At 37.1% G+C, this 16892-nt stretch overlaps 2 long non-coding RNA genes across 2 annotated transcripts; both read right to left on the bottom strand.

The window, feature by feature from the left end:
• Nucleotides 1-4427: 4427 nt before the first annotated feature.
• On the bottom strand, nt 4428-5215 carry LOC119794607. The gene is made up of 3 exons (XR_005282236.1): nt 4982-5215; nt 4674-4790; nt 4428-4542 (listed from the first exon to the last, which is right to left on the bottom strand). It is a non-coding gene; the product is annotated as an uncharacterized LOC119794607 (long non-coding RNA).
• Nucleotides 5216-5439: 224 nt separating this feature from the next.
• On the bottom strand, nt 5440-11930 carry LOC119794611. The gene is made up of 3 exons (XR_005282240.1): nt 11890-11930; nt 5869-5926; nt 5440-5629 (listed from the first exon to the last, which is right to left on the bottom strand). It is a non-coding gene; the product is annotated as an uncharacterized LOC119794611 (long non-coding RNA).
• Between the last annotated feature and the right edge of the window lie 4962 nt (nt 11931-16892).

Here is a 16892-nt window from a genome sequence, read left to right as displayed (position 1 = left end):
ATTCATTAAAATTAATATTGTTTCACTAAATAGTTTAAACACATCTTTTAGAAACTGCTGAAAATTAGTTGGTTTTAACTTTGATTTGAAAGGACTTGGGTTGATTTCAGAATAAATTAACAAACTAACAATATCAACCTCCATTTAAATTTACAATTAGCAAATGCTGTGGCCCTATTTTGTATCACAGGATGTCCCAGCATTTATTATACCACGGCAATATTGAAGTTCAGTGTTATTACAGCTAAAATACAAAAAGTTCTGGTCATGGCATAGTAAAAAGAACAGATTAACATAGCAAATTATGGACTACAAAGTACTGAATGTTTATTATAGTTACTTAGGGGGACCATATTTGGGTTTCTGAAAAGGAGCACACTTTTTTTTTTTTTTATGGTATGGGGACTGGACCGGACCGGACCGGGCATTCAAACTGAGCCATCTGCTCCTGGGCTGGTCCCATTCCGGAGCCAGCCGGGGACAGAGCGACTGAATGTGAGGTTATGCAAAAATATACAAAGGCTTGAAATGGAATAAAAATGAGTGTGCCCCATCAGCCTAAAGTAGTAGAACAATTTGACACAGATTTGGAGTCAGTGGGTCACATGACCTGGAAGCAATTGAAGAAATCTAAATTATTTTTGTGATAAGAAATGTTAAAAAACATACAAAGGCTTTAAATGGAATAAAAATGAGTGTGCCTCAACACGCTAATGCAGTAAAGCTATTTCACAAAGAATTTGAGTCCATAGGTCACATGATCTGGAAGCTATTGAAGAAAAGTCCCAACTTTTTTCTAAAAATTGAAAATAGCTTAAAATTGCATAAAGGCAAGTGTGCCTTACATATATTATTTATTGGCATGATTTTATAATAGTTTCATCTAAGCTGGTCATAAGATAAGGAATTTATTGATTTTTGTTTCTCAAGACTGCTTGGTTCAAAGATTTGTTGATGGTCCCTAACTGCACCACTGTTGTGGTTCCAGATTGTGTGGGTAGTTTTGTGTTCTTTTTCAGTTTCACCATTCATCCACCAGACGGTACCATTGGTTCACTTCTGACCTGGAGAGCTTCTTTCCTCGTCTCAATTACCCACACCTGCAGCAAATTGGTCATCGCCTCTGAGGAGTATTTGAGCAGCTGACTGTCACCACCTCGTCACCAGAGTGTTTGCCAGTTTTGGGTACTCTAGGCCCCCTGAGTTTATTCTGAGTGACTACATGCTCTTACATTGTTTTGTCGTGGATCTTTGCAGGAAATCAACTGATCCTCTGAGCTTAATCTGGTCCTCCAATCCCTGGAAGGATTCCTCTCTTGAGAGTCTCACTGCTCACCTTATCTGAACCCCTACCTCTTCCAGGAACCCAGTTGACAGTCTGCACTGTTTCCTCCATAAGTCTGCCTGTCCGCCCTCCAACGACACCTCCACTACCTACCAGCCAAGGCCTCCACAAACAGGAACCCCAGCCTGTCCTCCAACTCAAACTGTGAGTCCAAGCTACATCTGAGTTTCAGTCATCAGCCTTTTATCCCACCGACCTTGAACTCACCAAATCACTCTCTCCTCTGTGCAGTCGCTGCAGGTTTCCTGGTCGCTGGAACCCCCCAAGCTGAGATACCAGTTTTCTGTCACCGTGTTTTTCTATCTGAAAAAAAAACAGTTAAACTCTGATCCTCTCTCTGTGAGTGTGGGCAAAAAAAAAAAAATAAGACCCATCTTGTGTGGGAAGAGGGAGCAGCTGAGAGACGCTGGCTTACATCGGAGTGCCTCAGTCGGATCAACCATTTGCTAGATCCCGCTGACTCCGCGGAGCTTGAATATCCAATATCCAACTTCAAACCAACTTCACCACGGTGCTGACGGCTCTGTTCTGCTGCACTGTAGTCGACCAAAATCCCGAACAATTTAGAAATTGCTCCCGCACATTTTTTTTTTTAGGTATGAAAAGTAGGACATGTCCGGGAAAAAAAGGGGCTTCTGGTCATAGTTTGTAGTCTACTCATAAATTACTGTATTGTGAAATGTAGATGAAAGTAACTAAATCATCCTCTTACTTGCAAAACCAAACATTCTTAAAATACTGTTTTAATTACATTGAATTTTTCAAACATTATCAGAGCATTCATTTTTTTCAGAAATTTGATTCAATATGAATAATATACATTGCATAATATACATTGAATATTCAATTCAGCATACATCCATGGTGATGGATGTATGCTGATGATACATTATTACCGACATAGTAAGAAAACTCTAAACAACAAACTACTTTTAATGCACGTTTCAATCAACATTATCATTGTCATACTCTCTACTGCCAGACTTATTGTACTCTAAATTATGTGGACTTAGCTTTAATAAAGGAAGCGTGCTTACAGACTCTAAAAGCTTTTCACACGCTTCTTGAAACCACTTGTTTTTCCATTCTCTGTATGTGCGCTTCCTGCTAATGAGTTTCACCAGTTATTTTTAGGTGTTTTAAAGAGCAAAGGGTTTTATGTGCACCAAGGTTTGGTTTTGGTGTGAACAAGGAGAGTATTAAATATATGTAAAATTTGTGTTGTGTCTGCTGAACTTTTTATCACATTACAACCATAAATATGATCTGATATCACAACACAGAGTAATAAAAAAATGCTTTATTTGAATAAACAGTTTATTTATGCATGCATTTCCTTTTTTTAATTTATTAATTATTATTTTTTTTATTTTTTTTACATCAAGTACCCTCACGTATCTTTAGTTGTTGGCACATTTTATTATCTTGAATTTTGGGCACTTTCGTATTTCCATACCTGGTGGGATTAAAATTGTTCTTTTTTTACATTTCTCCTTAAGTGTCTTATATGATTTAAACTTAAAATGTCATGTGACAATGGTTATTTCTAGGTAACAAGCAGTGTTGTTTTCGTCACGATGAGGATGGTGAAATAATTTAATTGACACTCCTAGTTTTCATTACGATAACGAAAACTGACGAGCTAAACACGGATCTTTGAAGACTGAAACGTGATAAATCATAGGCTTGAGTTTTAGTCAACAAGACCAGACAAGACTGAATAAAAATTAGTGGGTCATCGGTAAGATGTTCAAAATGCATCATTTTGCTGTAATCAGCTAAGTAATATCAGCCGTGCTGCTGCGTCTTGTTTGATCCTGCCGTTCACCTGCCGCGCAGATCAGATGGATCATGGCAGCAGCTGTAGGGTCTGAGAAAATAACCCGGACTGGTCCGGTACTGCACGCTCAACTCTGACAAACTTTGCTTTGATCTTTCATCTTGTCCAGAAATTGGTCTTTGTGGGTGAAAAACTCAGAATTTGTGCTCTACTCTGATGGTTCACTCCCAGCAGTCTGACTCTTCCTGCTCTCGCTACTTGATAAACTATATGTGGCTAATCATCCTCTGCTAAGTGTAAGAAAAAAACTTTGCCTTAATATCAAGATTTTATTTCTTCCAGCTCACAAGAGGTGATGCTAAACATTCTTTAATTTCTACCAAAAGGAATCCCTAAGTTATATCGGAAGAAAAAATTACATTGCACTCTGTTTATTTTTATTATATTTATTTTTGGATAAAGAGCCAGGTGAAAAGGTACATAGATCTTTGAATAGTTCTCTCTCATTGTTCTCGTTTCTATCTTTGTATATCTAAATATAACGTAAATGTTTCCTTGTATTGATGTTAAAATTGATGTCTAAAAGTAGAAGTAAAATATTGTCTAAAAAATAATTACTCCAAAATGTATACTTAGTATTTTTACTTTGTCACTTGATACCTCTTAGTATGCACTTCATATTTTCAAATATACTCCAAACATAAAATAATGTGATACAATTTTTACTCGTTTCATGTCTTATATTAATATACATATAAACATTACATGAAGCTGCTGCATATAAACTACATTGTCTGTCTATTCATGATCAGAGCTAAATCTTAAAGGAAAAAAACCCAAGCGTTCTTTAAAAATAAATACGATTACAAACCATACTTTCATGTTGTTGATGAACAAATGAATAGGTTTAACAAAGGATCCACATCAAGCTATTTGTGAGGCTTTTTTCCCCCACCATGTGGTCACTACTAACCACAGCAACAGTGATAACTATGTTTTCCTAGCTGTGAGTCGATATGTTGTAAAAGAAATACTTTTTGAGTCAGGTGTATTAAGTTGTTATTTTTTAGTTTTATAGTCAAAATAAGAATGGTTATAACAACGGAAACCCTTTCTTAAGCAACTCCTACCCTTGTTTCTACCCGTCAGTCAAATCTAAACAGACATCTAATGGAAATCACATAAACATCTATGCTTAGGACAGCAAAAAAACATAGATAAATACATCTAAAAGCATTTTTAAATATCTAAAACATCCTCAGTACTATAAATGCGTCAGCATTGATGCTTAATTATTTAACTCACTTACACATATTGTCTTATTCTTCTCTTCGCTCGGCAGCATCCTAAGCAGCCAACTTTCTGGCGGCCCGAATCACTCTGATGTCAGAGTACACAATGTTATCATCAGTCTCATCTAAAAAAACAGAAATAGACACATAGAGACCAAATCTTGTTATTTAAAATTATATTGCCTTGGTTACAACACTTAACCTCATTAAAAGTACTGTTTAGTGTAAGAAAATATTTTTAGTGAAATTGTCTCACCTTCTTGAAAATCAGTGGGGCGCTTTATTTTACACAATTTAACTGTGAGAATCAAGACCAAAAGAAGAAGTGGGAAGTACAGGCTTGCAAGAACAGTAAGAGTTATTGAATGCAGCCCTAGAAAAAAATAGACATCAATTCAAATGACATTTATTTACTGCAAAGACTTTTATATGACTATGCAAATCACACATTTAACATTGCATTTCTTTTGCAACAATGCATAGCCTGTTAAAAAGAAAACAACAACAAAAATTATGAAGAAAACTAAAAGGGAAAAAATGAAAAGTAAGAATTGCTCATATTACCTTGGCAGCTTGTAAGGTATATAACGGTCTGTTTACTGCTGACTTTGTTTTCTACTTTACAGCATAGGTTTCCTGCCAGCTGACCATTCAAGCTGATGCTGGAACTTTCATTCTTTTCTCTGACAGCTTTAGTCTGTATTAATATATTGTCATCTAAAGAAAAAGAGAACTCTATGTCGTCTCCATCTGCTGAGCAGTTGATTGTCCTTAGTTCTGGTGACAAACATGTGGCTAATAAAGCAGGTTGTGATACTGAAGCTGAAAGACAAAAAAAACTCAGATTTACAAATATTACACAGTTCAAAATAGAACTATTAAACCTCTTGGTTTATAAGTTTATATGTTTTAAAAAATATTATTTTATGTTCGTACCTAAAATCTGCAGATTGATGATGAGTGTTTTGGTATTTTTACCATCTTTGTCATATAGTTCAAGATGATAATCTCCAGAGTTATTCTTTGTTGTGGAGTTAAACTCAAATGTTGCATTGAAAGTTGCATTGTTGTTTACAATCTTTTTAATCACATAATTAGCTTTTTTCAGTTCAATCCTTGAAACAATTGGAAAGTAAAAAAACAGGGGTTCTCCAAGGGCTCCATAACATTGAGGGTTTTTATCATTTTGAGATAAATTGCATCTCATAAGTCCTAAAACAGAAACGTAAAAAACAAGCAAATTACATAGAGTAACGGCAAAAAAAATATTATGTTTGTTGTTAGTGTAACACAATAACAGTAAAAAATACCATTACAATAACAGATGGTTTTCAACATATTTTCAAAAAATGACTTTTGTTATCGTTTTATTCCAAAATGACAATAAATATCGGTAAGAAAAACATTGTTCCAAGATGTATTAATATTTTATGCATTTGCATTAAATATACCTGTTGTCAATGTTGCTATAACCAGGACAGGCATTGTCATGTAGATTGAAATCATTGTCTGTGAGGACAAAACAAAAGAAAAAATAAATAAATAAATTATGATAAAAATAATATGGAGCAGATTGTTTTTGTTAATATATATTTTAAACAAAATTACCAATTACCTCCTAGTTTAACAGATTAATTTATTTCTATATTAAATGCTTCTAATAGGTCCAGTGACAATGTAAAATAGATACACTTGTAGCTTTGAGATCCTTTTAGATCCATACTAATTTTTTAAACAACTCTATTCTCTTTATAAATTCAAATGTGTCCTGTCTTTATAGATTAAGCAAGGATATAATAAGAAGGGTATAATAATACAGAAACATCAGCCTATAGTGATTTTTTTGCCCTAACAGTGTGAGCACTTGTCCATTTTTTTCATGTTGTTCTACCCCAAGGAGTTGGGGGAAAAAGGCTAAATTTCCAACTCTGCCTGTTATTCTGATTCGCACCTTATGTTGCCTGTTTAATGGCAATGATTAGTTTTTAAATGATGCTATTGCCACAATGGCATGTCTTCTTTCCTTTTTTTAAATACCACAGCTAGCATCTACAGAAAGCCCGAAGTGAATCCGGCCATGGGTCATTCGAGGCCCCAGGAGCACCACACCCCCTGGCAGGAGCCCCAGCCGGGCCCCGGCTGGCCAGGCCCCACGGAAAGCCACCAGGAATAAGCTAGTAGCCACCCGGGCATGTGTTTCACTTACCAAGCAAGGTTTCTTGCTTGGTGAGTGAGATTATTTTAGAAAAAATTAAAGAAAATTAAATATATATGTTCTAGAAGTATGGTGTCTTACTGCACCATACTTTTTACTTCTAATACTGCTGGGAAATGACTGGGCTGTGAGGATCTGCCCTGATAGCTGATCAAGTTATTCACTTCACTTACCTGCTGTACCCTCCCAGTATGGAAGTAAATATGTGCCATCAGAATTTGAATAAAAAATACCTCTGAAATTTGAATGTTGTATATTAGTGCTTACTTTTTCAGTATTAAAAAAAATTCAGAATATATTTTTAACCTAAAAAAAATTCAATGTCAATATTTGTACATTAAAAAAAAAATTCAGTGTAATTTTTTTTACATGGTTGCAATTTTCAGTTATTAAAAAAATTCACATTCCTATTTCAAACTGATAAAATTTTCAATATACATATTTTCACAGTTTAAATTTTCAGTGTTAAAAAATTCAGCATATAAAAAATTCAACTTTTCAAAATTCAAATGCAATATTTTCGTTGTCCTCCAATTCAACTTGCTCAAATTCACTGTCTCAAATTCAGCGTCTAAAAATTCGCTGTAAAAATGGCCACGGTTACTTCAGGTCACAGACATTAGCAATGGATGTCCAATTCCAACATCCACCTAATCACGTGACACAACCGTCATATTGAAGAAGTTCCAGTATCACCCAGGCTGGCGACCATGGAGGCGAACTCAAACCCAGCGGTGAGTTTAATGCTTTCATATTTCTGTAGTATATTTTATTTTGCGCATGAAGTTTGATACATTATCTTAAAGCCTGATTTAAAACACTGGTTTGGGCCGTTGTTAATCTTACACCGTGTAGTGCCGGCATATTACTTCTCGTGCTACCTCCGAGCACCCCCCCCCCCCCCCCTCCCAATTTCCCCCGTTTTATTTCAAAAAGAAATACTACTTTTCCAGGCAGTCTTAGTAAAGTCGTAGTAAGCTAATATGGCTGCCTTGTGTGCTTCAAAGAGGGGCTGTGAACAGTTCCGACCCCACTCTGATCAGCTACTGTATTGTTAGGTGACTTCATTTATGAATTAATTAAGAAATTTATTGTCATTACAACATCATTCAAAATACCAGTTACCTACCAAATTGTAGATTTATTTGTGCTTGATATAGTTTCTACAATTTTAATGGGAGAAGAGCACAGTAGGCATCGACTGCTTGTCTCAGTCTCACCTAAGACAACATACAAACAACCCAGAAAGTCACCACCCATCAGTTCTTTTTCAAGATTCTAGACTTGGCGCAAGGGGTATTTCTTTTTGAAATAAAACGGGGGAAATTTGGGGGGGGCGAGAATTAATATGCCGGCACTACACGGTGTAAGATTAACAATGGCCCAAACCAGTGTTTTAAATCAGGCTTTAAGATAATGTATCAAACTTCATGCGCAAAATACAATATACTACAGAGATATGAAAGCATTAAACTCACCGTTGGGTTTGAGTTCGCCTCCATGGTCGCCAGCCTGGGTGATACTGGTACATCTTCAATATGACGGTTGTGTCACGTGATTAGGTGGATGTTGGAATCGGACATCCATTGCTAATGTCTGTGACCTGAAGTAGCCTTGGCCATTTTTACAGCGAATTTTTAGACGCTGAATTTGAGACAGTGAATTTGAGCAAGTTGAATTGGAGGACAACGAAAATATTGCATTTGAATTTTGAAAAGTTGAATTTTTTATATGCTGAATTTTTTAACACTGAAAATTTAAACTGTGAAAAATATGTATATTGAAAATTTTATCACTTTGAAATAGGAATGTGAATTTTTTTAATAACTGAAAATTGCAACCATGTAAAAAAAATTACACTGATTTTTTTTTTTTTATGTACAAATAATGACATTGAATTTTTTTTAGGTTAAAAATATATTCTGAATTTTTTTTAATACTGAAAAAGTAAGTACTAATATACAACATTCAAATTTCAGAGGTATTTTTTATTCAAATTCTGATGGCACATATTTACTTCCATATCCCAGCCTACTAATTATCATTCATCTTATCCACCTGCTCCTTCTGCTTTATATATGGTTCAGCAAAGCTATCGGGGCCAGATCACTATGTATGTTTGTATGTTAGTTCTTTTGTTTGAGTTTGGTTATTCCAGAATTCTTGTTCCCATTCATATAGGCCAGTGTTAGAGAGGTTTTTTGTTGTCTTTTGTTTGCTGATCGTGTCCTGGCTCTTCTCCACTGATTGTGCCGTTTCCTGTTTTGGCTCGCCAGGGGGGAGCTATTTTAAAGTCCAGTAGGCCTGGCTCTTATCCACTGAAGCATGCCCTATTTCCAATTTCGGCTTAGTGGAGGAGTCCAGTTTAAAGTTCTGCAGTTCTCCTGGAACCTTGTCTTATCTTTTTCTCTCAACCACTGAGCCTGCCTGTCTCCATCTTAGCATGTCTGCCTGAGCTCGTTGCTGGTCTCATGGAGCTCTGAACTTGCCTGAGCACTCTGTGGATTCCTGGAACCCTGTCAGTTCCTATTTGGATTGGAACCCCCGGTCGGGCTACGAACTCCTGCATCTCAGAACCGTACTTGTTCTGAACTGTTTTCCTGACTGCTCCCTGGGGTTACTGCATGGGGGTCACTCTGGGGCGGCTCTGCGCTGCATCTCATTTGGTAGTCCACCAGCTGGATCCCGCCTTCCTCGGAGAATATGGACTGAACTGTTAAGCCAGGTAAGTGACTCGCATGGCTAATTATCTTCCGTCAGATTATCGTGGTCACTTAACTGTGTTTCTCCCTGAACCAGAGTGCCAGTGATAGGTTGTGCCCCTCCTTCCCCCACAGCCACTGCGTATCTGTATATCCATTAGCAGCCCCCTTCTGTTCCGTTATGTGTTTTGATAATAAACATTTTGAAACATCCCACTGTCTGTGTCGCCTGAATACTGGGTCCTACATTTTGGGTTACATGACGTGCGCCTAGAAATTAGTAATAGTACTGCTACTTTGAGGTAATGTTACATTAAGGGTACTGGTTTTAGTTAACTGTTTTTCATAAATTATATCTAGAGGATACAATTGTACATGTCATCACTTAAGATAGAAAAGATCTGGATAACAGTAAAATTTTACTTTCTCTTAAATACAATACCTTTTATTAATAAACAGAAAAACAAAAAGTAGTACTGGGGAGGATGTAGCAAAATGAGAGAGAAAGGAGAAAATCATGACAGGATTATTGGAAGTAAAAAAAAAAGCCTGCACTGCACACTGTGTCAACAAGCGTGGATGCACAGAAATACACTACTCAAAAAAATTAAGGGGAGCACTTTATAATCAGAGTATAGCATCAAGTTAATTAAACTTCTGGGATATTGATTTGGTCAGGTAAATAGCAGAGGGGGTTGTTAATCAGTTTTAGCTGCTTTTGTGTTAATGAAATTAACAACAGGTGCACTAAAGGGGCAACAAAGAGATGACCATCAAAACGAATGGTTTTACAGGTGGAGGCCACTGACACTTTTTCACCTCCTCATCTTTTCTGACTATTTTTCACCAGTTTTGCATTTGGCTTGGGTCACTGTCACTACTGTTAGCATGTGGCGCTACCTGGACCCTACAGAGGTTGCACAGGCAGTCCACCTAATCCAGGATGGCACATCAATACGTGCCATTGCCAGAAGGTTTGCTGTGTCTCCCAGCACAATCTCGAGAGCATGAAGGAGATTCCAGCAGACAGGCAGTTACTCCAGGAGAGCTGGACAGGGCTGTAGAAGGTCTACAACCCATCAGCAGGACCGGTATCTGCTCCTTTGTGCAAGGAGAAGCAGGAGAAGCACTGCCAGAGCCCTACAAAATGACCTCCAGCAGGCCACTGGTGCGAATGTCTCTGACCAAACAATCAGAAACAGACTTCACGAGGGTGGCCTGACATCCTGTGCTCACTGCCCAGCTCCGTAGAGCTCAATTGGCATTTGCCACAGAACACCGGAATTGGCAAGTCCACCACTGGCGACCTGTGCTTTTCACAGATGAGAGCAGGTTCACCCTGAGCACATGTGACAGACGTGAAAGGGTCTGGAGAAGCCGTGGAGAACATTATGCTGCCTGTGACATTGTTCAGCATGACCGGTTTAGTGGTGGGTCAGTGATGGTCGGGGGAAGGCATATCCATGGAGGGACACACAGACCTATAGAGGCTAGACAACGGCACTGACTGCCATTAGGTGTCAGGGTGAAATCCTTGCACCCATTGTCAGACCCTATGCTGGTGTAGTGGGTTCTGGGTTCCTCCTGGTGCACGACAATGTTTGGCCTCATGTGGTGAGAGTACTCAGGCAGTTCCTGGAGGATGAAGGAATTGATACCATTGATTGTCCCCCACGCTCGCCTGACCTAAAACCAAAACACCTCTTGGACATTATGTTTCGATCCATCTGACGCCGCCAGGTTGCACCTCAGACTGTCCATCCTTTTGTTCCTAACACATCACCCAGCCCATATCAGTATAAATAAACAGCATGATTTTTCCCCCCAATGAGATCTAATGTGTTTTCAAACTGTTCCTTTAATTTTTTTGAGCAGTGTATGTTTTAGAGCAGTGGTTCTAAATCCTGGTCCTCATTTACAACTAAACTGCATATTTTTGATTTTTCCTAGCTGCCATATGCCTGAATTATACAAATGAATAATTGACAGGCTTCTGCAACACATGAAGTCTGTTAAGGAGGTCATGCATCTAAAAGATGCAGGCTAGTATGGCTTGATGACCAGGTTTGAGAATGACTTATGCAAAGAGAAAGGCTGCATGTGGCTGGTAAACCACACCTAAGTCTCCCACCCACGTTCCAAATGCTTCTAATGCCACTGGTGTGTGTGGGTGTGTGTCTGTGTGTGTGTGTGTGTGGGTATATATATCACCTTTTATACTAGGCATGCATTTGTTTGTTTGATGCATGCCTGTTTTACATTTATAACTTTCCATGCCTACATAATGTATGGCAACATTTCTACACCAGTGTGTCAAATGCACCCAAGTCTCATGATATTTCTGCTCCCCTGACAAATAATGGAGAATATATATCAATTGCATAATTATCCGTAAAACACTGCCTCAGAAACAAAACTTAGGAACTTTTATTTAACTGAGTTTCACTGCCATTTTTCAAAATTTTTTCAAAAAGCATTTTTTTGTGAGTACTTTCATAGAATTGTGATTAAAAAGAATAAATGATCAAATTTAAAATAAAATTTCTGGCACTTACTCAAAATAGAAGATTGTTGTCTCTACAGAGGCTGGTTCCTTTTTGCACTGGTGGCAGGAAGGTGTGGCAGAAACTCTTATCGGAACTATAAAACAATTTAATGAATGACGACTAGGAGGCTTTCTTTTTAACATTTTATCCATATGCAAGAACATGATTGGTAGCTAAAATAAAATTTTTATGTTAGAATATTGTGCATCCGTGTAACTTTTGTGTTTCAGAACTACTTAGGCAAGGTACATTCTTTGTATAGCACATTTTAGTACCAATAAAATTCAAAGTGCTTTTCTAAAATAAAACATGAAAAAATAGATTGAAAAGGTATTGTAGTGCCATTATACTGGCAGGTAAAGGAAAGTTGAACCACAGATTAAAATCAATATTGTTTTGGTAAATAGTTTTAACCGAACCTGAAAGGCAGTTCTAAATAAAAGGGGTTTTAACCTTGATTAGAAAGGACTTTGGATGGTTTCAGATTAGACAGTTCTGGTCATGGCAGAGTAAATGCAATGGTTTGAAATGGTCTATTATGGAATACAAAGTACTAAATGTTTGTTATAGCTTGGAGCCTATAAATAGATGACTGTATTGCAGAAATGCAGATGAAACTAAGTCATCCTTTTATTGACAACAACCAAATGTTGTTAAAAGCTGAAACATGTAGTTGAAACATATTCAGATAATTATATCTTGTAGACTTTTTATAGACACATAGAAATTTTAGAAACTTGATTATGAATAATGTACATTCAAAGTAACTAAACACATTAATTAAATTCAATATGCATTTATGCAATTATACATACACACTCTGGGTGACAGTGGTGTCGGAAGTCAGAGTTTGCCCTGTAAACGGAGGGTTGTCAAGCCCCGGATCCGGCATTCAGTGTCGTTGTCCTTGGACATGACACTTCACCTGCATTGCTTACTGATGGTGGTCGGACGGACTGGTGGCACCAGTGTACGGCAGTGGCTTCTGTCGGTGAGCACCGGGGCAGATGTGGCTACAATGTATTTTGGGTGAATGACTAAATATAGTAAAGTCCTTTGGTCGAGTCTTCTCACTTGAAAAAGCGCTATATAAATACAGGACATTTACGATTTATTATAAGAAAACAAAAAGATAAGAAAAAAAACCTGAACAACAAACTACTTATGAAGTGTGTTTCCTTCAACATTACCAGCGTCATACGCTCTGCTGCCAGACTTATTGTAAATTATGGAAACCTATCTTTGATAAAGGAAGTCTGACTACTGACAGGAAAAGCTATTCTCAGACCTGTTAAAACTACTAGTTTTTCCATTCTGTCTATGTGTGTTTCCTGTTTTATTTGTGCACTAATGTTTAGTTTTGGTGCGCATTAGAAGGGTTTTAAATGTTATCATATGTAAAAACTGATCAAGTACCCCCAACTGTCTTCATTTGTTGCCACATTTTAATGTAATGACTTTTTGGGTCCCTTTGGCTTCTCATACCCGCTGGGATTTAAATTGTTCCTACTTTAATTTCTGCTTATGTGACATGTTTAGATTTGAGCTCAAACTGTCATGTGTTCTATGGAATTCGGTAGGTGGCTGGCCTAAGCAGGCTCCTCTAAGCTAATGTTAGTTAGCTTCTTTTCTGCATGTTTTGTAGAATGTTCCATTTGGTGTGTTAGTCAGTCATTTAATTTGTAACGCACTACACAACTGATATTCATATTTATACAGCCATAAAGATGGCTGTATTTTATAAAGAACCTCTCTTACCCAAGGATTATTAGAAGGAATGTGACATGCTTGGGTCATAAGAGATGCCATATACGGCTTATAGTGAATTGGGGAGAATTGTTTGAGCATATGCTTGACTGAGTTTTGTGACCATGTCACTACCAGACCCACTCAATTTAGGGGAAGCCCAAAGCATGTGGGTACCGTATGTTTGGCTGAAGAGTGTCCACACCCATTACAAGTTTTTGGCTTGTTTGCATTTGTAAAATGTACTTTATAAGATATTTTACACATGGTCAGGACATGTCAGGCATAAATTAAAGATCTGTGCATTCATTTTAAGGCCGCTTCCCAATGTTCCTCTTTCACCAAGCTCCCCCTCGCATGCAGTTTTTACTAAGGCCTTGAAATTGTAGACCTTAATACTTAAGGAGTTATAAAAAAAAAAAAAAAAAAAAAAGAATTCTAACATGGATCTGTGTCTAGGCAAGGCAAGTTTATTTGTATAGCACAATTCAGTACAAAGACAAAGTGCTGTACACAAATTAAAAAATAAAATACAAAGTCAAAAATAGACGCAGAATAAAAGCAGAAGATGTAAAAGCATGATAGAAACAGGTAGAAACGGATAGTAAAACAAAACAGTTTGACCACAACCTTAGGATAACAATACCTCAGTTAACAGTTAAACTTCAACAGTCAAAAGAAGTTCTAAACAAAAGGGTTTTTAACTTTGACATAAAAGAACTCAGGCTTTTAGTACTTTTGGATAAATGGAGTATAGGAACTAAATGCTGCTTCTTAATGTTTGGTCCTAGTTCTGGTTGTAGAGAGAAGGCTTGATCTAGAAGACCTGAGTGGTTTGGGAGGTTTTTACACTGATGACAAATCTGTTATGTATTTTGGTACTGATCCATTCAGTGATTTATAGACTAAAGCACAGTCTCTGTAAGCTGGCTGGCGGAGGGAGGGCGGCGACGAAGATGCAGCCAGACCCTTAGTGACAGAAACAGGACCCAAAGAGTCCGCCAGGCCCTTGACGTTCCTGCTAGTACCCCCCTTCCATAATACAGTATGCCTCAAGCCAATTGTAGCAGCGAATCGTCTGAAGGTTCTTGTTTGTTTTTTTTAGTTTTTCTTTTTACAAGAAATCGTGTTGGAAGAAAAGTACAGACATCTTTCCCATCTACAAATGCAAAAGTGCTTATCTTTGCTCCTATTTAAACAAGAAATTGTGGCTATCCTCACTGTGGCTGTTAGTGAGGATGGATACCAAAAAGAGGTACTTAAGCGGATTCCAGAAAAAAAAAAGGAAAGTAGAGCTGCTGGAAGAACGGAAAAAAACTTCCCAAAATAAACACGTTCTTTCAAAGAATTGGAGAGGGAGAGGTGGACGTTGGTGCTACAGTGAGTAAAGGTTGCAACCAGGAGATGAATGGAGAGAGCGTAGGGTTCGATAAGCACTTGGGATGTCTGTAACATGTGGTGCGTTGTCACCAATGGTTCTATTCAAGGTGTGCAGTCACTATTTTTCCATGTGTGATCATATACTACTAAGAATTGCGTATCTTCTTGGCCGATTTATGGAACTGTCACCGTATCCTGAATGGTGTTCACGTGTTGTACTTCATATGGGGCCAACCCAGATGCTTACGGGCCTATTGTTTTGTCGTTACGCCATAGACCAAGTCCAACCACAAAGAAATGAATGGTCTGGGTGAAACAAATTATTTTCATGGTTTTTGTTTTTTTAATACCAACAGGCCATAAAGAAAATTACACTAAATAAAACAAAACAAAACAAACGGTCTATTTTTAAAATGTAAGAAGAAAGTACAGATAATTGCAAGTAAACGTAAGGAGTAGAAGTAAAAAGTTGTCTAAAAAATAATTACTCCGGTGAAGTATAGATAGCCAAAATTTATAATTAAGTAAGGTAAAGACTTATTTCTACTTTGTTACTTCACAAATGGATTTACAAATCATACTTTCCTGTTTTTTAACAAATAGTTGGTTTAACAAAGGATCCATGTATAGCTATTTGAGAAGGCTTTTGTCTCCACCATGTGGTCACTAATAACCACAGCAACAGTGACAACTATGTATTGCTAGTGGTTTAATTTAATACATTGGGGGGGAAAAAATACTACTGTCAGTTGGTGGGAGAAAAAAGCAGTTGTATTAAGGTGTTATTTTCTTGAAGTTTTATAGTCAAAATAAGAAGTTATAACAAGCGGAAAACGTTGCAATTTTTTCCCCCCAGACATGTTTGATATGTGTCTCGAATGGTAAAGGCAAGGCAAATTTATTTGTATAGCACAGTTCATACAAAGACAATGCAAAGTGCTTTACATGATTGAAATATAGGGAAATAAAACAGAATCAAAACAAGTAGGAAAAAAAAACTAATTACCAAGAGAAAAGTAGTTCATCTGTTTAGATTCAATGCTTTCATTGTTCTTGTTTTATGAAGCTGATCATTCTTAAAACTCCTAACCTGCTTTCCACCTCCCAGTTAAATCTAAACAGACATCTATTGGAAATCAAATAAACATAAGTAATCTATGCTTAGGACAGCAGAGAACAGGTAAATACATAAAAAAGCATGCTTAAATATCTAAAAAGCAGCAGATGCAAAAGCACTTTTCATTACATTTACAGTATACATGCATATTTAGATGCAGCTTTGATGCCTAATAATTCCTCTCAACACAGACATTTATGTTTAACTCTTTTTTGTAGCCCTTTTAACATCTTAAATTCCACCATCCAATATGGGTAAAGTTTTTTCTGCATAAAATATCATGCTAATATCAAGGTGAAACCCAGCATATTACACCTGTTTAGAATCACACAATCCTGAGAAAAATGACCATCAACTGAACTGTAAGCCAACCGTGCACTACAAAAACAATTAACTTATCATTTGTCATCAACTTAAAATTCATAATTATCATTTCCTGCACTGTCAAACCGAAACAGAATCAATGATAGCAAAAACAGGCTAATTTTGTCTATAACATTCCACAGAAAAGTAATATCCAATTGTATTTCCCAAAAAATCAACTTAAGCCTCTTCATAAACCACCTAAGGTTTTATTTTTTTGGTTTTTCTTGCCATTGAAGAGTTAAAGCAAGGATGAAAATATACAATCATCTCTGTAATGAAACTTTTCTGCCATTTTAGATCATCTACCTTGCATATTCACCTAGCCACTTACTCCAGACATCGAGTGTAACTTCCATTTTGACTATCCACAAAAGTATAGAAGATTCCTATCGATCTGGAAAGA

This window comes from Cyprinodon tularosa, unplaced genomic scaffold, assembly GCF_016077235.1.
Source record: "Cyprinodon tularosa strain WSP-4 unplaced genomic scaffold, ASM1607723v1 ctg484, whole genome shotgun sequence".
Taxonomy (NCBI): Eukaryota; Metazoa; Chordata; class Actinopteri; order Cyprinodontiformes; family Cyprinodontidae; genus Cyprinodon; species Cyprinodon tularosa.
Note: the sequence above shows the minus strand (reverse complement) of the source record. Positions and strands in the feature narration are given on the sequence as shown.